This window comes from Callorhinus ursinus, unplaced genomic scaffold, assembly GCF_003265705.2.
Source record: "Callorhinus ursinus isolate GAN/ISIS: 27379988/994484 unplaced genomic scaffold, GSC_fseal_2.0 scaffold26, whole genome shotgun sequence".
NCBI lineage: Eukaryota > Metazoa > Chordata > Mammalia > Carnivora > Otariidae > Callorhinus > Callorhinus ursinus.
The window spans coordinates 6,229,085-6,253,974 of NW_027397088.1; the positions used below are offsets into that span (position 1 = coordinate 6,229,085).

At 38.3% G+C, this 24,890-nt stretch overlaps 1 protein-coding gene across 9 annotated transcripts in view; it reads left to right on the forward strand.

Annotated features, from left to right (window-relative positions):
* The window catches only part of FARS2 (phenylalanyl-tRNA synthetase 2, mitochondrial), a 536,237-nt gene that overhangs the window by 155,502 nt on the left and 355,845 nt on the right, over positions 1 to 24,890 (forward strand). The window lies entirely within an intron of this gene.

A 24,890-nucleotide genomic window follows, 5' to 3' on the forward strand; every position in this document is an offset into this window, starting at 1 on the left:
TTCTTTCTTTCTTTCTTTCTTTCTTTCTTTCTTTCTTTCTTTCTTTCCTTCCTTCCTTCCTTCCTTCCTTCCTTCCTTCCTTCCTTCCTTCCTTTCACTTAAAGCCACTGCTATCTTTTCTGTTGACTGATTAGTAATATGTCTTCTGTCATCTTCCGTTTAGAGTGGTGATAGAATTTAGATGGGGCCGTGGTCCTGTTATATTTCACCCACTGGCATCGTGAATGAGCTGTTTAGCCACCCGAAGAAGAAAATGGAATCTCTTTCTCTCTGTTTTATCTGTCATTATGACCTAGGAAGAGGGTGACGAGAGATCACCATTTGAAAGGTGACAGCAGAATGGATGACGTTTTCTTCCCCTTTAAAAGGGGGTTGTCATGAGAACTGGTTCTTGCCAGGGCCGCCTGTTTTTTATTGTTGCCATTGTTGCTTTTTGCCTCCACACGCCCAAACATTTAATCTCTCATTTAGTTTGTGTACAGCTTCACGTAATTTCCTTGCTTTGATGGACTGAAGTTTCTGATGTTTTCTCTCTATAGGCTAGAGCTTGGCAGAATATTAATCTACTTCCTTTTCCCATTGGTACCCCTAGGAGAACCCCTAAGAGAAGAAAAGTGCTGAAAAATAAACTTGTCATGATATGCTAGAGTTAATAAAGGCAGGCAAAAAAGCTGACCAGATTTCCGAACTAGCCAGAAGCCTTTGGCAGTATCTCTGGGGAGGGGAGCCAGGAGTCACTGATGACGCTCCCCTGACATTCTTGCAGAGCACAGCCTCTGTGCGTGCGGGGAAAACAGCTGTGTGGAGTCAGGTGGGCGCCGACTTGCTGTTTTGAGGATTTCCTGACGCTGGCTTCTTCAGAACATGTGATTTGTCACTAAACAAGGAAGTGAATAGCCTCTATGATATATTTAACTTGAGTTTTCTTTTATGGAGGCATCAGTTAGGGGAAATTTGGAAAGATTGTGTTGTTCAATGGGGACCTGTTTGAGTTTGCAAATGAAGGTCTAGTATGGGGGGTTCCCTGAGAAAGCGTTTGAAACTTGAGCTTCTCGTTTTGTAGAGCCCCCTTGACAGCCAATATTTTGTTCAACTGCCTGGCGGAAGTTGCTTTTCAACTACCAGTGTATTTTTGTAGCATCTTTCACCGCAGAACACTGACTGTTTCAAATCTCTTCCCATTACTCCACTGGCACAAAGTTCCGTAGCAAGGAGAGGAAATGAGATAAGCAGTAGGGAGAGAAAATAAAGTCTACTTTTGCAGTGCAGAGCTTTAATGCATTCCCTCCCCTCTGCTAATCTCTGTAACTTGATTAATTGGCATGTGGTACGTTACAGAAAATCCAGGGAATGACAAAACTGCTTCAATATCAATTAGCTAGAACAGTAGTGGACTTCCCACAGAGACCTCAGGACAGAGTTGTATTTAACTGGGCCCTTTCAAACACAAGTCTTCCCAAATGATGAGCAGTAGAAGATTTCACTTAGGGCCCAATTGTTTAAAGAAATTAAAAACTGTGGAAATTAGCAGCTGAAATCCACTTGGATGAGTCTGCTATGCCTTTATTATGTCTGTCTATTCATCTCACTAAGACATCCTGGTCCTTTCTCCAAAGTGATTTGAATACTTAATATTTGCTGAAATGCTTTAGTTGGATTTGAATAACGTAATTGAATTTGCTTTTTGTATTCAGGGGGAATGAGGGCTTGGGAGTTCCTATGGTAAGATATGTGAAAGTGCTTCTTTTTAGAAGTGATTCTTACTTATTTCCCTGCCTGTGAACCAAGAACTAATAAGCAGTGAGCCTGCCAAATATATGGGGCTGTTTTCATCAGAATTACAGGCTTTATCTGTCACTCTCCAGGTGACTGGCTAGTCCCTGGGGCTCAGAGGCGATCTGCTTAGTGACAGGTTTTTGTTGAGCTGAGTTGGATATAGATCGCCTTTGTGTTTGGATGCCATGTGTTCTTAGGAACCACAGCAGAAACAGGATAGTTGTAAACTAAGGTCTTGACTAAGTGCTGTTCCTGTTGTTTATGGCCTGATGAAGGAGACAGATAAATATACTAGAAACTCAACAGTCAGTACAGTGAAAGAGATATGGCCAAGGTGCAGAAGGAAATGTTTATCCCTGGGGTAATAGTAGGAGGCTTACCGGAGAATCTTTGAGAGAAATTTGAAGTTATCCTGGCAGAGAAGGGGAGTTCTGTTCCAGGTTGTGGTAGTAGCATATTTGAAGGCATGGGGAAACATGTGTTGTGGGGTGGCTGGAGCAAGGGGAAGTAATAGAAGATGAAGTTAGAGAGAAGTATAAACTGCTTCATGAAGGGTCTTCTATGTAACTTTGGAATTTGAGCTTTAGTTTAAAAATACTAAGGAGTCTTTAATAATTTTTAAGTTATGAGAATGATGCAAGTCAGATTGGCATTTTAGAAAAATAATTCTGTTAGGTTAGCCCATGGAATGGAGCAGTGTAGTTAGCATTGGACATGAGGAGACTGGTTAGAAGATTATTTATAATCATCTGAGAGAAAACCAATGCAGGCCAAGCCAAAGAAACAACAGGGATCGCAGGTAAGAAAGAATGGACTTGAAAGATGTTAAAAAGGTAGGATTTGGTGGCTGCACGTAGGGAAGTGAGGGAAAGGGGAAAGTTTTTGATCTGCTTTCTTGGTCCCATTCCTCGAGTTTGGGATGACAGGAGGAGAAGTAGGTTCTGGGGTTGGGGTCAGGAGAGCTAGTTGAGTTTGGGATACGTCTCGATGGAGGATTTGCAGGTGGCCTTGTTCAGTAGGCAGGCACTTGGATGTGTCTGGGCCCTGGCACGGTTGCCTAGGATGGAGGTAGAGATTTACGGTCAATGGCCAGAGTTGCAGCTAAGAGTTTGGCTATAGTCATCTAGGGGAGTGTAAGCAGAATCAGAAGTGAACAAAGCTGAAAATGAGGCCTTTGGAATACAAATATTTTGTGACAGGAAAGGAAGGAAACGGAAGCTGTGAATACGACCAAGAAAGAGCAGCCAACTTATTTGGGCAGAGGAGAGCGGGTGGTAGTAGCATGACATGGGATGACAGGGAGCTTTGTGTTTTTTGTGGACTGTTGAAAGGGAAGAGTTGAATATTTGTCCTGAGGAGAAAGAGCCAGAAAAGAGAATAAAAGAAGAAGAGATGTGGGATGATTTCTAAGTAAGAACTTCGGAGGAGACAGAGAGTGGTGGGGAGAAGGTATATTCTTGTCACTGGAAGGCCTGGCGCCTGACCAGAGGAAGGGGCTCTTTTCTTTTCTTTTCTCTCTTTTTTAAAATTTTAAATTAAGGTGGACATGAAGGACTGAAGGATGACTGCAAGGCAAATGCTTAATAACTGGGAATGGAAGGGGTTTCCTATCTGATGATTTCTCTTTTTCAGTAAGAAGGAAAGGTCATTTTTTTTTTTTTCTTGGCAGAAGTAATGTAGGTGAGACAGACACCTTTAAGGAGTGACATACCTGATTAGTCTCTGAAGTCTCTGAAGACTCTGTCTAGTCTCTGACTAGACAGAACAGCTAGTACTTTCTCCAAGGTTTGGTTCTTGACTCAGCACATGCCTATAGAGGCAGTTCTAAATTCATCAGGTAGTTAAGAAGCCATGCATTAAGGATCTGCTATGTTCAAGGCATTGTGATGGTGGTATTAATTCTTGAAGTTATGGGGTCTTTCCTGTTGCTCCTCGGTTGATTACAAATCATGGTAGCCTGTCTTCTTTCACATTAAGAGTTTGGAATATTGCTCTTTGGGCATTAATCTCTCTTTAGCAGCTGACGTCAAAGGAGTCTGTAGTCCCTATATTCAATTTTGTAATAAGCTTTTTATTTTAGAATCTTTCTAGGTTTTACAGAAAAATTGCAGAGACGATACAGAGTTCTGTGTATCCCACACCCAGTTTCCTCTGTTATTGACATCTTATATTAGTATGGCATATTTGTCACAATTAGTGAACCAATTTTTATATATTATTATCTATATTTATTTTTATTTATTTATTTCCAAGCCTTCTTGCTGTGGCCTTTTCAATTACCTTTGGCAGGGAGAGGAATACTTGTCTACCGATAATTCAGAAACTTGAGTTGAACAAGCAATTTTAATGTTCTCTCTCTTGTGTCTTTGGGATTGTTTTATCTTAAACCCTCCTTCTGAGGCGCCTGAGTGTCATTGTTGGTTAAGCATCTGACTCTTGGTTTTGGCTCAGGTCGTGATCTTAGGGTCGTGAGATCCAACCCTGCATGGGGCTCCGCGCTCAGTGTGGAGTCTGCTTAAGACTCTTTCTCCCTCTGCCCTTCCCCCCATGCTTGCTCTCTTTCTCCCTAAAATAAAATTAAAAACCCCAAAACCCTACTTTTCATCTCTTTGAAAGTCATACAATTAAAGGGGTGAAGAAGTCTACAAAGAAAAATAAGTATCAACTGGTATCAGTTATGTGTCTCTAATTTATAAAGTATTACTATCCAGTAAATGTATTTATGTATGTATGTATGTATTTATTTGAAAGATTTTATTGATTTATTTGACAGAGAGAGAGAGAGAACAAGCAGGGGGAGCGGCAGGGAGAAGGAGAGGGAGAGGCAGGCTCCCTGCTGGGGCTCGATCCCAGGACCCCGAGATCATGACCTGAGCTGAAGCAGACGCTTAACCGACTGAGCCACCCAGGCGCCCCTAGACAAAAATCTTTTAAAAAATGGGTTCATGAGGACTAGCAAAGAGTGGTTTTTGTTGTTGTTGAAGAGATTGTGCACCATCGTCAGTGGTAGCAGTTCCCTATCCTCTTTGCCTCTAGATGGCACTGATTTTATACTGGCCTGTAGTTTTGAAGCTATACAATTTAGAATAAAAAAGTCTCTCTGGTCCACGTTATGTCCGTGTTCACTGATGTACCCTCTGTTTTCACCTACTGCTCAGCAGAACACGTAAGTGGGAACCTCTCTTAGTTCCTGTAAGAGGCCCGTCATAACAAAGTCATTATGACCGATAGGGAATTTGCTGATAATTTCGTGAGTAAGAAGGAGGAGAGCATTTGTTTCATGTAATCTGCAGTGCAGTCATTCCAGAAAATTTCTGAATGAAACTGTCTCCTCTCTGGTCCCTTTTTCTGTTGTCAGTGGGGAGGTGTTGTTCTGAGCCGTTCCTCTGTGTAGAACTTAGTTCTCTGGCATCCTGTTCCCAGCTCCAGGAAATTTCAAAATCCATCAGAAAGAAGCTTTGTCACGCAGAGCTATTTAATAAGTGTCTCATATTCCGTGGGCACCTTTGGGTTTTCACTTTACCCCCTTCTTATTGCTCCCCCTCCCCCCCAACTGCCAAAGAATTCTCTTTACTTGTTACTCAAAGACTATTATTGTTTTTACTTTTTTGCCATCTAATTAAGCTGGTAATCTTTTGAGTCACATCCTTTCCAATAGAATCATACAGCTAAATGAAACAGTTTAAAAAATGTCAGCTTGCTGAAATATTTTGTGACTTGTAGGCATAGCTTCATTCTGAAACAACACATCGGCAGACCGAAGTGTTACTGAGGCACCATTGTTGAGCTTTGAAAGGTCTTCCTCCTTTCCTCTTCCTTCTCTTCCATCTCTGCCCTCCTTTGTCTTCTTTCTCCTTCCCCTTCTCCTTTCACTTCCTCCCTCTTCCTCTTTATTAAAATGCTGGTCTGCATAGCCTGAATTCATAGTTATCACCTCATTTCTCTCTTGTTCTCAGCCTTTCTCCCGAAGCTGTTTCATTTGGCTGTGTCGCTTGGCAATACTTTCCCATTAACATGATCTTGGATTATATGTTCACTACTCTTGTGCTTGCATTTGCTACTGGGCAGAGCAAGAATGCTGTCCCACAGGGCTTTAGACTTTGCCTGGTGCTCTATTACCTCAGGCAAAGACTGACTTCAGAACCTAGAATGAGCTGAACTGGGTGGCTGACTGGTGTACCAGCTGGTCAGAACTTCAAATGCTGTTGAAGTGACCTTACCATACTCGTTTCAGTGTTCTAAATGCCGAAATGCTTTGTAACTCGAAAATATTATATCTGTTGCCTTCTTGTTCCAGTACTTTCTTAGCTTGTTTGGGTTATTCAGAGAGCGAGCCTAATTTTTTCCTTCACCATGAGGTCAGGCTCGGCGTGACACTTCAGGCAGGAAAGGTGGAGTTACTTCAGCAGCATAAAGAGGAAATTAAAAAGCAAGTGAACATGGGCTCTTGTGCAACCCACATGCTTAACGTGTCCTCACTGGATGTCTTTGAGGGACCTTGCCTTTAGGAGCCCCCAGTCACCTCAGGGGCTCCTTGAATGAAGGTTTTATTTTGATTATTTGCTATGCTGTTTCATCTTTCAGAGTGTGATACAGTGAACAACAATGTCATAAATCCATGTCTTTTCTTTCTGGATGGTTTCTTCTGAACCACTTTTGGAGCTGAGCACTATTTCTTCTGCTTTCTCACCTCTGTGAGGATCATTTATTTGTTCAACGCTGAAGCACTTCAATTTCACATTTCTACTGCTCTTTTCATTTGGTTCTGTTCTTTCCTTTAGTGAAGAAGGAAAGGGTTGAGGTAACCCGCATCAAGCATGGGTGTCATATAATAGGGGCCTCAGGAATAGCCGCCTCCTTGCGCTCCATTTTGTCTTTGGAAGTATGTGTGGCCTCTGCCATTCATTGCCTTCCTGTCGATGAGGCAAAGCATCATGCAGCCTCTGTTTGGTTTCAAAGTAGCGCTCCCCAAACAACTGTCCGCACGGATGCCCTTACACATATTCATGCATTTGAAAGGCAAACTTAATTATTTTTTGAGAGATTTATTGCACCTCGTGCACTAATGATTTAATTAGGATAAACCGGCACTATTTTATATAGGGCGCCTAAAGCAGTATTGGTGCATGAAATTATGGCAGCTCACCCCTGTTCACGTTTTATATTCACTTCCTAACCCCATCCTTGCGACTCTATGGATTCTTGCTACACAGAAGACAAAGAGATGATAATATACATGCCGTCGTGGAAATTACCACAGAAACTGTAAGATGGGTCCGTGAGTCAGATTTTGGTTTGAATTCAGACTCCACCACTTACCATGTGAGTGGCAAGTGACTTAACTTCTCTAAGCCTCAGGTTTCTTATCTGAGAAATGGGAAATTAATAAGGATTGTGAGGATTCAATGGAGACATAGAGTAAGTAAGGTAAGCACTCAGTAAGGCAGCAAATACAGTAAATGACCCAGAATTGTTAACCAGTGGTAGGTAGTGCAAGCAGCCGCGGCAGCAGCAAAATTTGTTGTAGGGTCGTTATGTCTTTCAGGGGAACTCAGAGGCATGGTGGGTATTTAGCATTACTATGAAAGGCAGACTACGTAGATTATACCAATGATCAATGGGTATCTTTATTTATTTTTATTTTTTTAAAGATTTTATTTGTTTATTTGAGAGAGAGAGAGAGAGAGAGAGAATGAGAGCGTGAGCACAGAGGAAGACGGAGTGGGAGAAGCAGACTCCCTGCTGAGCAGGGAGCCCGACTTGGGGCTCGATCCCAGGATGCTGGGATCATGACCTGAGCCGAAGGCAGACGCTTAACCAACTGAGCCACCCAGGCTTCCCCAATGGATATCTTTAAATGGCTGAATAGAAAAACTACTGCTTTAGCAACCACAGACCAGTCCTGCATAACTCCATCCTGCTATCATCCAAGCCCCCTTTACACTTGGCCACTTACGATTTCGCATAGATGTGTATTATTCTTCTGACCATTTGCTTTTTTATTTGCTTTTTAAATGTGTGTTTAAAAATGTGGGCCATTTTGAAAAATCCCTTTGACTCTCTAAATTTTAAATTTAATTGGCTTTTGCAATCCATTTTAAGTTTTGAGCCTGATTGGAATTAATTTCTCATATTCATTCTTTTCTCATCCATGAACTGCTTGCCCTGGCTTTTGTAAGCAGTTGCGGTAGTGGTGGAATTTGTATTCTGGGTCATTTGCGTTTGTGCAAGGACACTTAAGAAAATGTCAGAGAAATAGAAGAAATCCTAGTAGAAAAACAAATGACATAGCCTATTGTGTGCAGTTAATGGAAATCAGGTTTAATTTCTTCAACAGTGGATGTCTCTCAAACATAAAGCTAAGAGAGAGGCAGCCACTTAAAGGTCCCTGGAATCGGGTAAGCTGCGTGTTCTAGTCCCAGCGTGGTGGCTGATTGGCTCAGTAATCTTAGCTTCTGTGGATCTTACCCTCTCTGGATTTCATTTTCTTACTTGGAGTTGGTTTTGTTGATCTGTAAAGTCTCATCCAGTTCCAATATTATATTTGCTCTAGAAATAATAGCTGATTTGTTCACATGGTTTTATTCTTTTGTGTTGTATTGTGCAGATGACCTTACAAATTACTGCTTTTCTTTCTTTGAGAATTTTCCAAACTTGAGTCATTAGTGTATGTTACAAGTATTTTTTGGTTATTCCTCTATACTGTATATACTATTAGATATTAATAATTTAAAAAAATAGTCTTAAAGTGACTGGATTCTTTTACTTAGCATTGTCCTAAGCTCTACTATCTCTGAAGTTATGGGTTTGGTATGGGAGTGACATATTTTTCTAGTACACAGTTAAACTAATACATAACTATTAATATATTTACTTGTATACCTCCCTAAATCTTAAAAGAATATATGCTGCTTTTGGGGAAACATTAGTGGCTTTTGGGTTTATTACGTCAACCATCCCTGTCCTCCCCTAGCTTTTTGTTTGTTTGTTTGTTTTCTGAACCTGCATGGAAGTGCCAGTGTTCTGATTGATCTATTAAAACTAGATTGGCCACAATGAATAATTGAAACCTGTAGTGCACAAATGGACTCCCAGAATTATGATATGCTAACTGTGAAAGCTTGGGCAAGACACTCTGAGGGATTTATATTCCACTTGTGTAAAATGTTCATAGCAGGAGTGGGAGGATTTGTGGGTGATGGTGGGGAGGTTCTTATGATAGATGGAAAAGGATAATGAATGGATCAAGAAACTGCTCTTTAAAAAATAATAATACACCTTACAAGTATGAAGTATGATTAATATTACCAGCAAGAACATGACAGCTGGAGAAGGGCACTCTCCTCCTTTGTGAGCACACACAGTAGGGCTGTCATCTTGCGTAAGACCAGAGAACAGTCATGGTGCTCATCTTTCACCTGTTCAACAGCGTATTTGTTTAGTGTGTGTTATGGAAGGACCAGGATTGATAAGACATCCTTGAGCTTTGTGTTCTATTAGGTTGAGAGAATATTTACTTTAGCTTTTGTTTCCCTTGGTTTTGACCCATGAATACCCCAGGAGAATTACTACATTGGACTAAATCTCTGACTTTAGGCTCTGAATTCCTAAATGATCAAGTATTTCTTGTTTGTGTGAGTGGGAATTTGAGAAAGGATTCCATTTGTTCCTGGTAACAGTGTAATGACATTGGTGTCCCAGAATGAGGGGAACATAAAGCCAATTTAATACATATATATGTATATACATAATATTACAATAAAACCATATGGATATTATTGTTCACACAGAACCTAAATATCCAATTAAGAAATATCTAATTGGATGGCATTTGATGAGAAATATGCTGTTTTTCTTGTACCTTTTGTAAGTGACATGAAGCAGGGGCCGTTTGTTTTTTACCTCCAAGTGTCACTTTGAAATACCCATATTGTTAATACAAAAGTCAGTTTTTATTTATTTTTATTTTTTAAAGATTTTATTTATTTCACAGAGTGAGAGAGCAAGCATAAGTAGTCAGAGAGGCAGGCAGAGGGGGAGAGAGAGAGAGAAGCCGACTCCCCGCCGAGCAGAGAGCCCAACTTGGGGCTTGATCCCAGGACCCTGGGATCATGACCTGAGCCAGAGGCAGCCGCTTAATGACTGAGCCACCCAGGTGCCTCCAAAAGCCAGTTTTAAAAAAATTATTTTATACATTCATTGTCCTTAAATAATGGTGGTATAAAAGGATTCTTTCTTGTAGTGCTCATTAATTTTTTACATGGCACTCATTTTGATATTTGGAGTGGTACAGGAGCCATATTACATCTTCTGGAAATGGTGATCTTCATCTGGTGCCCTTGGTTTTGTGGCTCCCACCCAGAGAACAATCGTTTGATTGTTGTGGCCAGTGGGGCTTGTGTTCATGGGTTTAACAGGACGGTAGCAAAGAAAGAAACAATTCTTAACTGGCTGTCCTCCTACCTCCCAGTCTTCCCTTGAAAGAAATATATTTGCATACTTTGAAAGTCACAACCTTACAGTCTGGCTTCTGAAATCAGCTTACATCTAGGTGCTGACTGAGATCCTCTCCTTTGGGTCACTGACAGGTCTTGCAACATCTTCAACTACTGGGAGTCACTAAGAACAAAGAAGGCTGCTTGGACAATCACAAAGGTTTGAGAAACAACCTAGAGCTGGGGCAGGGTTGAATGATAAGGTTCACGTCCTACACAAGACCACTGCATAAACAGTGGGAGAGGCGGTTGTTTTATCTAATGCACAGAAGCCAACACAGACAGTTAGGAAAATGAAGAAACAGAGAAATATGTTCTAAATGAAAAAAACAAGATAAAACCTCAGAAAAAGACCTTAATGAAACAAGAGATAAATGATTTACCTGAGAAAGAGTTCAAAGTAATGGTCATAAAGATGCTCACAAGTTTAGGAGAACAATGCATAAATGAAGTGAGAATTTCAACAAAGAGATAGGTACTTTCTCATATTTTCTAACAGAAATCGCAGAACTGAGGAATAAAATAACTGTGCACAAAAATTCAACAGAAGGTTCAACAGCAGACTAGATGAAGCAGAAGAAGGGATTAGTGAGCTTTAGTGAACTTAAACACAGGGCAGTGGAATTCATCCAGTTGGAGGAGCAAAAAGCTGTCCTTCAGAATTGAAGAAAAGATAAGAAAAAGCTGAAGGAGTTCATCTAGACTGGCTTTAAAATAAATGTTAAAGGAACTTTCTTAAGCTGAAATACAAAGGTGTTAATTAGTAACAGGGAAACATAAAAAAATATAAATCTCACTGATAAAGTTAATTATGTAGTTAATTTCAGAATAATATAATATTGTAGTGGTGGGTTAATCACTTATAAGTCTAGTATGAAGGTTAAAAGACAAAAGTAGTAATAACTATAACTATAGTAATTTGTTAATGGATACACAAGATAAAAAGATGTAAATTGTGACATTAGAAACATAAATGGGGGAGTAAAAATGTAGAACTTAAAATAAATTGTTACAACCTTACTGCATTTTATGTAAGCCTCTGGGTGACCACACAACAAAAACCTGTAGTAGATACACAAAAGATGAAGATAAAGGAATCTAAGTGTACCACTAGAGGAAATCATCAAATCACAAAGGAAGAGAGCAAGAGTAAAAGAAAGGGGCAAAGGAATTACAGAACCACCAACAAAAGGGTATTAAGTCCATACCTATCAATAATTATTTTAAATGTAAATGTAAATCTTCCAATCAAAAGACATAGAGTGGCTAAGTGGATAAAAGAAAACAAGACTCAACATATGATGCTTTTAAGAGACTCATTTCAGGGTTAAGGACACACACAGACTAAAAGTAAAGGAATGGGAAAAGATATTCCATGCACATAGAAACCCAGCAAACGCTGGGGTAACTATACTTAACATCAGACAGAATAGACTTTAAGAAAAGACTGTAATAAGAGACAAAGAAGGTCATTATATAATGGAAAAGGAGATCACTCCAAAAGAGGATATAACATTTGTAAATATTTGTACACCCAACATAGGAGAACCTAAGTATGTAAAACAAATATTAACCCACCTAAAGGGAGAAATAGACAACTACACAATAATAGTGGTGAACTTCAGTACCCACTCTCATTAGTGGGTAGATCGTGCAGACAGAAAAGCAATAAGGAAACATAGGACTTATAACTATACTTTAGACTGGATGGTCTTACTCGACATTTACAGAACTTTCCATCCACTACAATACATGTTCTTCTCAAGCACTGATGAACTTTCCCCAAGATAAGTCATATGTTAGGCCACAGAAGAAATCTTAATAAAGTTAAGAAGATTGAAATTATATCAGGCATCTTTTCTGCTCACAATCATATGAAACTAGAAATCGATAAGAGATGAAAACTGGAAAATTCATAAACATGGAGATTAAACAACATGCTACTGAATAGCCAGTAAGTCAGAGAAGAAATCAAAAGAGAAATCAAAAAATATCTTGAGACAAATGAAAATGGAAATACAGCATACTAGAACTTATGAGATGCAGGGAAAGCAGTTCTAAGAGGGAAGTTCATAGGGATAAACATCTAAAATTCAGAACTAAAAAATATTTCATACAACCTAAGTTTACAATGCGAGGAACTAGAAAAAGAAAAATAAATGAAGCCCAAAGTTAATAGAAGGAAGGAAATAACTAGGATCACAGTGGAAATAAGTGAAATAGAGGCTGAAAAGTAAATAGAAAAGAACAATGAACCTAAGAGTTGGGTTTTTTTTTGTTTTTTTGTTTTTGAAAGACAGAATAGACACATCTTTAGATAGACCTACCAAGAAAAAAAGTGAGAAGACTCAATATAAATAAAGTCAGAAATGAAAGATGGGCTGTTACAACTATATTTTAGAAATATAAATTATAGGACTACTATGAACAATTGCATGCCAACAAATTAGACAACTTAGCACAAGTAGACAATTTCCTAGAAACATACAATCTACTAACACTGAATTATGAAGAAATAGAAAATCTGAACAGACGTGGGGCGCCTGGGTGGCTCAGTTGGTTAAGTGTCCCGACTCTTGATTTCAGCCCAGGTCTTGATCTCAGTGTTTTCAGTTCAAGCCCTGCGTTGGGCTCCATGCTGGGTGTGGAGTCTCCTTAAAAATTAAAAAAAAATCTGAACAGACCATTAATGAATAAGGAGATTGAAGCAGTAATCACAAACCTCCTAATAAACAAAAGTCCAGGACCAGATTGCTTCACTGGTGAATTCCTCCAAACATTTAAAGAATTAATACCAATCCTTCTCAAATTTTTCCAAAAACAGAAGAGGAGGGAGCACTTTTAAACTCATTTTACAAGGTCAGCATTACCCTGCTGCCAAAACCAGACAAAGACAATACAGTGAAAGAAAATTACAGTCGTTTTTTTTTTTAAAGATTTAATTTATTTATTTGACAGAGAGAGAGAGCACAAGCAGGGGGAGAGCAGCAGGCAGAGGGAGAAGCAGACTCCCCCCTGAGCAAGGAGCCCAATGTGGGACTCGATCCCAGGACCCTGGGATCATGACCTGAGCCGAAGGCAGATGCCCAACCGACTGAGCCACCCAGGCGCCCCTACAGTTGTTCTTTAGAGATATTTCAGGTTCAGTTCCAGACCACCATAATTAAGTGAATATCACAATAAAGTGAGTCAAATGATTTTTTTGGATTCCTAGTGCATATAAAATTTATGTTTGTGGTATACTGTAGTCTATTAAGTGTGCAATAGCATTATGTCTAAAAAAACCCCCAATGTACATACCCTAATTAAAAATTTTTTATTGCTAAAAAATGCTAAGCATCATCTGAGCTTTCAATGAGTTGTAATCTTTTTGCTGGTGGATGGTCTTGTCTCAGTGTTGCTGGCTGCTGACCGTTTAGGCTGGTGGTTGCTGAAAGTTGGGGTGGCTGTGACAATTTCTTAAAATAAGACAGTGATGAAGTTTGCAGCATCAATTGACTCTTCCTTTCACAATTGATTTCTCTGTAACATGCAATGCTGTTTGATAGCATTTTACCCATAGTTGAACTTCTTTTAAAATTGGAGTCCATTTTCCCACCCCCTGCCACTGCCTTATCACTAAGTTATGTCATATTTTAAGTCCTCTGTTGCCATCTCAACAGTCTTCATGGTATCTTCCCTGGAATAGATGCCATGTCAGGAAACCACTTTCTTTGCTCATCTGTAAGAAGCAATTCCTCATCTGTTCAAGTTTATCGTGAGATGGCAGCAGTTCAGCCTCATCTTCAGGCTCCACTTCTAATTCTAGTTCTCTTGCTATTTCACCACACATTACTTCTCCAATGAAGTCTCGAACCTTCAATTTGTAAAAAATGCAATTTCTGTGAAGTGTAAGAAAATGAAGCACAAAAAATGAGGTATGACTATAGTACAGGTTGTTATCCCTGTTGAGCGTAGATGCAGAAATCCCCAACAAATACTAGCAAACTGAATTCAACAGTACATTAAAGGGATCATACACTGTGGCCAAATGGGATTTATTCTAGGGTTTCAGGGATGGTTCAACATCTGTAAATCAATGTGAGACACTATATCACTATAATGAAGGATAAAATCATATGATCTCAATAGATGTAGAAAAAGCACTTGACAAAATTCAACATCTGTTTATGGTAAAAACTCTCAACAAAATGTGTATAGAGTGTATGTACCTCCATATAATAAAGGCCATATATGACAAACCCACAACTAACATCATACTCAATGATGAAAAACTGAAAGTTTTTTTTTGTTTTGTTTTGGTTTTTTCTAAGATCAGGAACTAGACAAGGATGACTCTTCTTGTCACTTTTATTTAACATATTACTGGAAGTCCTATCCACAGCAATTAGACCCAAAAAAGGTATCCAAATTGGAAAGCAAGAAGTAAAACTATCTTTATTTGCAGATGACATGATATTATTTATAGCAACCCATAAAGATGCAGCCAAAAAACTGCTAGAACTAATTAATAAATTCAGTGAAGTTGCAGGATGAAAAATCAATATACAAAAATCTGTTATGTCTCTATACACTAGTAATAAACTGCCAAAAAGAGAAATATTAATTTGGGTTAGTACCCAAAATATATAAAGACTCCATAAGAGTCAATTAAAAAAATCAATTAAAAATAGGAAGAACTGAAGCTATGTAAATACCGTCTTTCTCATTATATTTAGCCCTACTAACTTTAGAATCCATTGATAATTATTGCCTGAAATGATTACTGCTTCGGTGTTTGCCAAATGGTCATTTTCTTTGTCCATCATTTCTTCTTAAGTTGTTGTTTAGAATTTTATTATTAGGAAGGCCTTTACCTTCTCTCATATATATTTATTCAATTAATTATATCAGTACGACTTTGTGGATATTTATTTTGTGGGTTATTGTTCCTTACTAAAATTATTTATTTTGACCCCTGTTTGGCCATTGGGAGCCCCTTCAAGTAGTCTCCTGTTTCTTTTGACACGTTTATGTCATTTTTTGGCCCCACATCGTATCTCAGGTTCATGGTGTGCTTTCCCTGCCCCAGCCCTGGAATCATTCATTTTTTTAAGGAGCCCTGCTTTTTCATTAAAAAATGGTGTTCAGAAACCCAGGCTTGATTATATTATTGCTATTGGGATGTCCATTGCTTCTGTCAATGGCCAGAACTAGGAAATAGATGTACATGTACTTTTATTTATTTATAAATCTATGTGTAAAAAGTATGAATTTATATGGATACCTCCATTCCATCTCATTATGAATCATGAGTCTTTCTAGCCCTCCTCATGTTTTTGTTTTTGGACAGAGTTAATAACCTGCTTCTCCCTACCCACAATATATTTGCTTACTTGATCAGTTCTAGAATAAACATTGGGTAGTTTCAGAAATGCTAACATACACTTCTGTGGAAAAAAAATTTACATGCTGGCATACAGTATTTGCTATTATTTTGTGTTTAAGAAAATAGTTAAGATAACTTTTCAAATTTACTTTGGTCAGTTCTTTTCTACTCTCTTCAGTGTGGCAGTGTTATTTATTAAGAATAGAATTAGCTCTGTTGTTACTGATGGTATTCCATTTTGAGTTCTCAACATGGCTGGGTGGATCTTAATTATTATTTTTAATTTTTTGAGTAGATAAAATATTACCATGATTCTAAAAGTCAGAACTATACAAAAAGTTTACTTAGAAAAGTTACTCTCGTCTCATCCCCACTCCCACCACCTACTTCTTTTTACTCTGTTTCCACTCACAGAGTCTTTTCTGTCTGCAGTGTGTTACCACCTACTCTCCTTTACAAAATTAGTCTCTTAGTTTGTGGTTCATCTTTTCTATGATTTTTTTTCATTTTTGTTTTATACAAATGAACAGATTTGCGTACATTTTATTATTTTCCCCTTTTTTACATGAAAAGCAACATAATTGACTTTTTAAAAATATTTTATTTATTTATTTGAGAGAGAGAGAGAACACAGAGAGAGAAGTAGACTCCCCACTGAGCAGGGATCCCGATGCGGGGCTTGATCCCAGGGCCCTGGGATCATGACCTGAGCTGAACGTAGATGCTTAACTGACTGAGCCACCCAGGTGCCCCGCATAATTGATTTTTTTTAAAGTAGCCTATGATTTGTGCTCTTTTTGCACTTTGCTTTTTTCACTTAACATTGTACCTTGGGAATCATTGCATATCAGTTCAGAGAGATCTTCATCCTTTGTTGTATCTTCAAAGTACTCCATTGTATGGATAGATCATAGTTTAACTTCTCTGTTATTTTTGGACATTTCTTTGTTTCCAGTATGTTGTAGTTACAAACAATGCTACAATGAAAACCTTGAACATAGGTATTAGTTCTGGAGGTTTATCTTCAGGGTAAATAGAAGTAGAAGGATTGGGTCAGGAGGTGAGCACATATGTAGTTTCATTAGATATTGCCAAATTTGCCTTCAGAAGGGTTCTACCAGTGTCTATATTTCTGTCAACAATCTATGTGAGTACAAGTTTTCCCAAGCCCCACCAGAAGAACGTGTTTTGCTTTTTAATTTCTACTAATGTCATAGATTAGAAATAATATACCAGTGTTGTTTTAATTTGCATTTCTCTTGAATATCTTTCACATATTAAGGGTCATTTTCTTATCTTTTTTTTGGTGAATTGTGTATTCATGTATTTTTCCCATTTTTCTAGTGACATTTTGTCAACTCTTTAAAAGTTCCTTATTTATTTGGATATTGCCCTTTGTCCTATTGTTGCCTGGAAAATTTTTTCTTTCTTTTTCTTTTTTTTTTAATTTCCATGTAGAAGGGCCTGTATGTTTTCTTCTTTTTTGTTAATGGCTTTTATTTTGTAGTATTACAGTCAGAATGTAGCTTGTTATTTCTTATTATGGGACATACTTCGTATTTCTTCCTAATGGAACATACTTTTATTTTTATTGCAGTCTGATGTATGATAAATTTTTGTTCATGTTGTCTGGGTCCTTGAGATGAAAGTGTACTTTATACATTAGGGGAGCAAGATATATATCATTCCCTTTATTAGTTATGTTTTTTAGGCCTTCTGTCTTCTTAGTTGATTTTGTGTACTTGATTTTATACTAAGAATGGTGTATTAAATTCTCCCAGTATTAGTGTGTCTAAGTGTGTCTTTTGCATCTCCTAAGGATTTTTCTAAATAATGTGGTTACTGTCTTATTTGATTTGTAAATATTGATAAGTACTGTGTATTCATTATGATTTGAAAATTTTATTTTATTTATTTATTTTTAAAGATTTTATTTATTTATTTGACAGAGAGAGAGAGAAAGAGAGCGAGTGAGCACAAGCAGGGGTAGCAGGAGAAGGGAGATGCAGGTTTCCCGTTGAACAGTGAGCCTGTTGTGGGGCTCGATCCCAGGACCCTGGGATCATGACCTGAGCCGAAGTCAGATGCTAAACTGACTGAGCCGCTGGTGCCCCGTGATTTGAAAATTTTACAATGTCTTCTTTTTCATGTGTAGTGGTTTTTGTTTTTGTTTTTGTTTTTGTTTTTTGCTTGAATTTTACCTTTTCTGATCTCTCCTCTTTCATTCATGATTTTGTTGATTTGGATCATTTCTCTTTTCTTTTTGATAGGTCTGGCCAGGGGTTTATCAATCTTGTTAATTCTTTCAAAGAACCAGCTCCTAGTTTCGTTGATCTGTTCTACTGTTCTTTTGGTTTCTATTTCATTGATTTCTGCTCTGATTGTTATCATTTCTCTTCTCCTGCTGGACTTAGCTTTATTTGGTATTCTTTCTCCAGCTCCTTTAGATGTAGGATTAGGTTGTGTATTTGAGACCTTTCTTGTTTCTTGAGAAAGGCTTGTATTGCTATACTTAGGACGACTTTTGCTGCATCCCAAAGATTTTGAACAGTTGTGTTTTCATTTTCATTTGTTTCCATGAATTTTTTTAATTCTTCTTTAATTTCCTGGTTGATTCGTTCATTCTTTAGTAGGATGCTCCTTAGCCTCCATGTATTTGAGATTTTTCTGACTTTCCTCTTGTGATTGAGTTCCAGTTTCGAAGTATTGTGGTCTGAAAATATGCAGGGAATGATCCCAGTCTTTTGGTACCGGTTGAGACCTGATTTTTGACCTAGGATGTGATCTATTCTGGAATGTTCCATGGGCACTAGAGAAGAATGTATATTCTGTTGCTTTGGATGGAATGTTCTGAATATTATCTGTGAAGTCCATTTGGTCCAGTGTGTCATTTAAAGTCTTTATTTCCTTGTTGATCTTTTGCTTCGATGATCTGTCCATTTCAGTGAGGGGGGTGTTAAAGTCCCCCCACTATTATTGTATTGTTGTCGATGTGTTGCTTTGCTTTTGTTATTAATTGGCTCATATAATTGGCTGCTCCCATGTTAGGGGCATAGATATTTACAATTATTAGAGCTTCTTGTTGGACAGACACTTTAAGTAGGATATAGTGTCCTTCCTCCTCTCTTATTATAGTCTTTGGTTTAAAATCTAATTTGTCTGATATAAGGATTGCCACCCCAGCTTTCTTTTGGTGTCCATTAGCATGGTAAATAGTTTTCCACCTGTTCACTTTCAATCTCGGGGTGTCTTTGCGTCTAAAATGAGTCTCTTGCAGACAGCATATTGATGGGTCTTGTTTTTTTTATCCAGTCTGATAGCCTGTGTCTTTTGATTGGGGCATTCAGCCCATTTACATTCAGGGTAACTATTGAAAGATATGAATTTAGTGCCATTGTACTGCCTGTAAGGTGACTGTTACTGTATATTGTCTGTGTTCCTTTCTGGTCTATGTTACTTTTAGGCTCTCTCTTTGCTTAGAGGACCCCTTTCAATATTTCTTGTAGGGCTGGTTTCGTGTTTGCAAATTCCTTTAGTTTTTGTTTGTCCTGGAAGCTTTTTATCTCTCCTTCTATTTTCAATGACAGCCTAGCTGGATATAGTATTCTTGGCTGCATATTTTTCTCTTTTAGTGCTCTGAATGTATCATGCCAGTCCTTTCGGGCCTGCCAGGTCTCTGTGGATAGGTCTGTTGCCAATCTAATGTTTTTACCATTGTAGGTTACATATCTCTTCTCCCAAGCTGCTTTCAGGATTTTCTTTTTGTCTCTGAGACTCCTAAATTTTACTATTAGATGTCAGGGTGTTGACCTATTTTTATTGATTTTGATGGGGGTTCTCTGTGCCTCCTGGATTTTGATACCTGTTTCCCTCCCAAATTAGGGAAGTTCTCTGCTATAATTTGCTCCAATATACCTTCTACCCCTCTCTCTCTTTCTTCTTCTTCTGGAATCCCATTATTCTAATATTGTTTCATCTTATGGTATCACTTACCTCTCGAATTCTTCCCTCATGAACCAGTAGTTGTTTATCTCTTTTTCTCAGGTTCTTTATTTTCCATCATTTGGTCTTCTAGATCACTAATTCTCTCTTCTGCCTCATTTATCCTAGCAGTTAGAGCCTCCATTTTTTATTGTACCTCATTAATAGCCTTTTTGATTTCGACTTGGTTAGATTTTACTTCTTTTATTTCTCCAGGAAGGGTGTCTCTTATATCTTCCATGCTTTTTTCAAGCCCAGCTTGTATCTCTAAAATCATCATTCTGAACTCTAGTTCCGATATCTTACTAATGTCCGTATTGATTAGGTCCCTGGCAGTTGGTACTGCCTCTTGTTTTTTTTTTTTTATGAGGTGATTTTTTCCATCTTGTCATTTTGTCCACAGGAGAATAGATGAATGAGAGAACGAAATGCTAACAGGGTAACAACGTCCCCCGAAAAATATACACTAAACAAATCAGAAGAGACCTGAAAGTGGGGGAAAAGAAAGGGGAAGAAAGAAAAAAAAGATAAAAAGAGACAAAAAAAAAAAAAAAACCCCAATATGATCAAATATGATCATGCTGGTGCATAGATCAGCGCCACACACTAGATTTTGGGCCTATTTTGGTCTTTTAGAAGAAAGTGCCTCCCAAAACTTTAAAGAAAGAAAAACTTATATATGTACAAAAATAAGGGTTAGTATGATGAAGGGATGGAATATGACTGTAATGATGAAAGTTATAAAAGATTTTATAAAAGGAATTGATAAGAAGTTGGTTGAAAAAAGAAAGGAGAGGATTTAAAAAAAAAGGGAGAGAATGTGATCAGGCAGGAGACTAGAACAAAGGCATGCACTAGAGATTTAGGGTATATTTTGGGCTGTTAGAAGAAACTGTATCCCAAAATTTTAAAGAGAGAACAACTTTATGTGTGTATATATATATATATATATATACACACACATATATATACATACATGTATATATGTATATATATCAAAAATAAGGTTAACTACTATGAAGGGATAGATTATGACTCTAAAAATGAAAAATAAAAAAGATTTTTTAAAAGTGGGATTGATAAGATGTTGGTTGAAAAAGGGAAAAAGAAAAATTCAAAAACAAAAGAAAAAGAAAATGAAAGTTAAAAAAAATTAACTGTGAAAGACAAGAATCCTGGGAAAAAAGCCATGAATTCTATGTGCAGTATCCCCCTAGTGCTGGAGTTCTGCTGTTCTCATTGATTGGTAAACTTGGTCTTCGCTGGCTCTTCTTGCTGATCTTTTGGGGGAGGGGCCTGTTGTCGTGGTTCCCAAATGTCCTTGCTGGAGGCAGAATTGCCCCGCCCTTGCCGGGTCCGGGTTAAGTATTCTGCTCCGCTTTTCTCGGGAGCTTTTGTTCCCTGCAAGCTTTCCGTACAGCTTTGTAGGAGGAGAGTGAAAGTGGCGCTTCCCAATCTCCACCCCAGAGGAGCCGAGACCTCGGGGCCCCACTCCTCAGTGAGCCCCCAGAGAAAAGCAGTCAGTCACTCCCATCTCCCTGGTTTCCATCTGCACTCCGTGCTCACCTGGCCTGTGACTGAGCATTTCTATCTCTGGCGCACGACCCCATGTGAAGTCTCCAAACCCAGCAGATCCCTGTGGTGCCCTCCCGCGCCGCTCCTCCTGGGGGAGGAAGGGGAGTCTCCCCTGGATCTGCTGCTTGTTGGGTCCCTGCTGGAGGAGCAGTGGCCCGACTGTGCTGCCGATCATGGTTTATGGCAACCCCGAGCTGAGAGCCCGCGCCTCGGCTCCGTCTCTGCAGCCGGCTTCCCAGCTCCGATACCTGGGAGCTTTGCGTCACTCAGGCACCCCCGGTCTTTCTGTGACCCCGAGGGTCCTGAGACCACACTGTCCCGCGAGGGTTCCACCCCCCGCTTAGCCACTGGAGCGACGTCCCTCAGTGGAGCCGACTTCTAAAAATCCGATTTTTTGCTCCGCTGCTCTATCAGTTGCCAGTAGTGGCTGACAGAGGCCCACCCCCTGCCGTCTATCTTCCTGAATATGGCCTTGGATTCACTTCTCTGTATGTCCTACCTTCCAGAATGTGGTCGGTTTTCTGTTCAGAGAGTTGCTGCTATTCTTATCTTCAGTCTCCTCTTGAGTTCGTTGGTGTTCAGAATGGTTTGATCCCTATCTAGCTGAATTCCTGGGACCAGACGAAATTTAGGTCTCCTACTTCTCCGCCATCTTGCTCCTTCCCCCTATTTTGTTTTTTGCTTTTAAATTATTTTTCTGCCTTTCAGAAAGGTTCATAGTTTTGTTTTAATGGTAACTTTTGTATTTACATCTTTTTAAAGCTCTCATTTCACTGTTTTCTTGTTTAACTTACTAGTTTGTTTGAAAGGTGGTCTTTAACTATTACCTATCTTGTATACAGTAACCAATATGTGTATTTCACTTGTCACTTCTACTCCCTCTCCTTCCATTTCTTGTTCCATTATTTCTGCTTTCTTTTAGTCTCAAATCTATAATTTTATACATTAATGTGTTATTCATCATTAATTTGTGGTGGGTTTTTTTGATTGAATATTTCCCAGTTATCTTTTGCTTGAATAAAGTTTATGCTTTGGTGAATCCTTTAAAAAGAGCTCTTTAATGTGAAATTCCCCATGTTCTTGTATGTTTACAGCTTTTTCTATAGACCTTATATGCAAAAGCCAGTGTTGCTGGGTATAAAATTCTTGGTTCATAACTTTTTCTTTGTTTTTTTCCAATTTTATTATTATTGAATTGTTTGAAAATATAGCTCCATTATTGCCCCGTTTTGTATGTTGTTTTGAAGAGTCTGATGCTAGTCCAATTTCTTTGCCCTTCTAATTAATTTGATCATTTTGCCTGGAGGCCTAGGGGATTTTTTTCCTCTTCATCTTTTAGGTCTGGTAGTGTTTACCAACATATGTCTTGTGTTTTGTCCTCCCAGGTGTATTTTCTCAAATCCTCATTTTATCTAGTGCACAATAGTTCTGCACTTGTGTTCTGTTTCTCCTCTTTCAGGGACTTGCAATTATACACATGTTATTTCTTCTTTGCATGGCTTCCGTTTCCACCACTTTCTCTCTGACTCTTCTTTCTTCACCTCATTGTTCTTATCTTGGTTGTCTTCCTGCTTTTCTTCAATGCCCTGATTAAATCTTCAATGCGGCTTTTCTTTCCTGTGTACTTCGTAATTTAGACTTCCATTGTGAGATAAATTTCTTCTCTTTCCTTAATTCAATCAGCTCTGTTTTCATTTCTTCCTGTTTTCCATACATTTTTGTCATAATTTTTGAGTTTCTGACTCAAGCAGTTATTTATACCCCCAAATTCTTGTTTAATGTATTTAACAAGTATTATGTTAACCTTCTTCTGCTGCTGCTTCTTGACTTTCTTTTTGAGGAAAAGGGGAAAAGGGTTAGATTTTCATCTGTTCGACTGTATTGAATGGTTTCCTGATATTGTGGGGGGCAGCAATAATTCTCTGTAACTTTATTTCATTTTTTTCTGTTACTTTTTGTGGGTTTTTGCTTGTTCAGAAGAATTTGTAGGTTGTCTTGGTGCCCTCTTCTGTTAGTGCAGCAAAGTGCAGAGTTTTCAGTGAAATTTTTTGTGTTTTTTGGATTTTTTTTTTTTTTTTTTTTTGGTGAGGTGGGGAAGGGAATGATTTTATAAATCCTCTAAGTGTTTAGGTTTGCTTTATTTTATGGAGCTCTAAGTTTTCTCTTCTGCTATTTTTTACTCCTCCCCACCCAGTTGCCAAAGGATGTCTTTTGTAATTTTCATCTTTTTCTCTTTCCTTATAACCATGCCTTTTGAGGACTGACTGTCACTTTTAATTGGTCATGCTGTCCCTTCCTTGTCTGTAGTCACATCTCCTAGAATATTTGTAGTACTTTCACACTTATGGCACTTACTCTTTCTGGTGGTGATTTTAGATCAACTTTAATACCTCACTAGTTCCCCTTTTCTCTCTTCCCCTCTATTTTTCTCAGCTTGCCCTGGCTTATCTCAAAGGTAATAAATGGGATGGGAATATAATAGCTCCTTTTCTGTGGGATTTATTTAACTTCCCTGCCTTCTTTCCTTCCTTCCTTCCTTTTTACGTGCAATCATTTTAAAATGTGGGCATTGTCTGTTTCACTTGAGGGCATGGTGGTTAATAGCTTTATTTGCTCTTTTTGTTCTCAGTTACTTTTAGAATAGGTGTTAAAAGGCATAGACTTTGTCAGCTGCATTGTCTTCAGCTCTCATAGGACTCATTTGAGTTCTAGGATGGTAGAATTTTTTTCTGAGAAGATTTTGGTTTGATTTGCTGGGCACTTAGAGGAACTACCAGTCTGTGATTGCCTTAGTCCATGTTCACAGCCCGAGGTTCTCTCTCTTGCCCAGGTAATGTGACTGCTAACTGTAAGTCTGTGCAAGTGTATTGTATTCATCCTTATCACGGGATAAATAAGTCCTTTAGGACTATTTATTCGATAGCCCAACTTGGTCAGGTATGTGGACTTACACTTGAGCCTCATTTGCCATGGTAAGCTGTCATAACCAACATTCAGCTTTTCAGTTGATACATTGGATATGCAAATATTTTCAGTGTTTCTCTCTGGCTTATGCTGGGGTTTTTTTTCTGGTTTTGTGCTTTCTTGTACAGTTTTAAGTTATTTGTCTCTATTGTGTTCTATGCTTTTAAGAATTTTTGTATATTCTAGTAGATTTATGAGGTTCTAATTATTCAGCCCAATATTACTGGAAACAGCAGTTGACTTTTTTTTGTTAAAACTTTTAAAAAATTTTATTTCTTTGGACATTAGGTGGAAAGAATGATAGATTCATTTGCTCAGTTCTCCGTCTTGAGTCCTCTCCTAGAAGGTGAAGATCTACTTTGTTATTAAAGATGGGGACACTTTATTTTAGTGGTAAAACAGCTTATGACTAATAACAGATGTGATTAATAATGATGATTGTGATGATAATCAAAATTATTTAGCCATTGCAATGTGCTATGCTTTTCATATATTATTTTATTTAATTATCACAAAGTCTCTTAATTTAGTGTTATTATTTCTACTTTACAAATCATTACCTGAAACTTATCTACCGTAATACTTGGCCTGGTTCACCCGGATAGTAAATGGCAAAAATATGTCTCAGGTCCTGTCCTGGGCTTTGGAGATAACAAGGTTAAGCAAAGTCCAACATGCTTCCTGCCTTCATGGACTTTACAGAATTTAATTCTTGGATTATACTTTCTTAC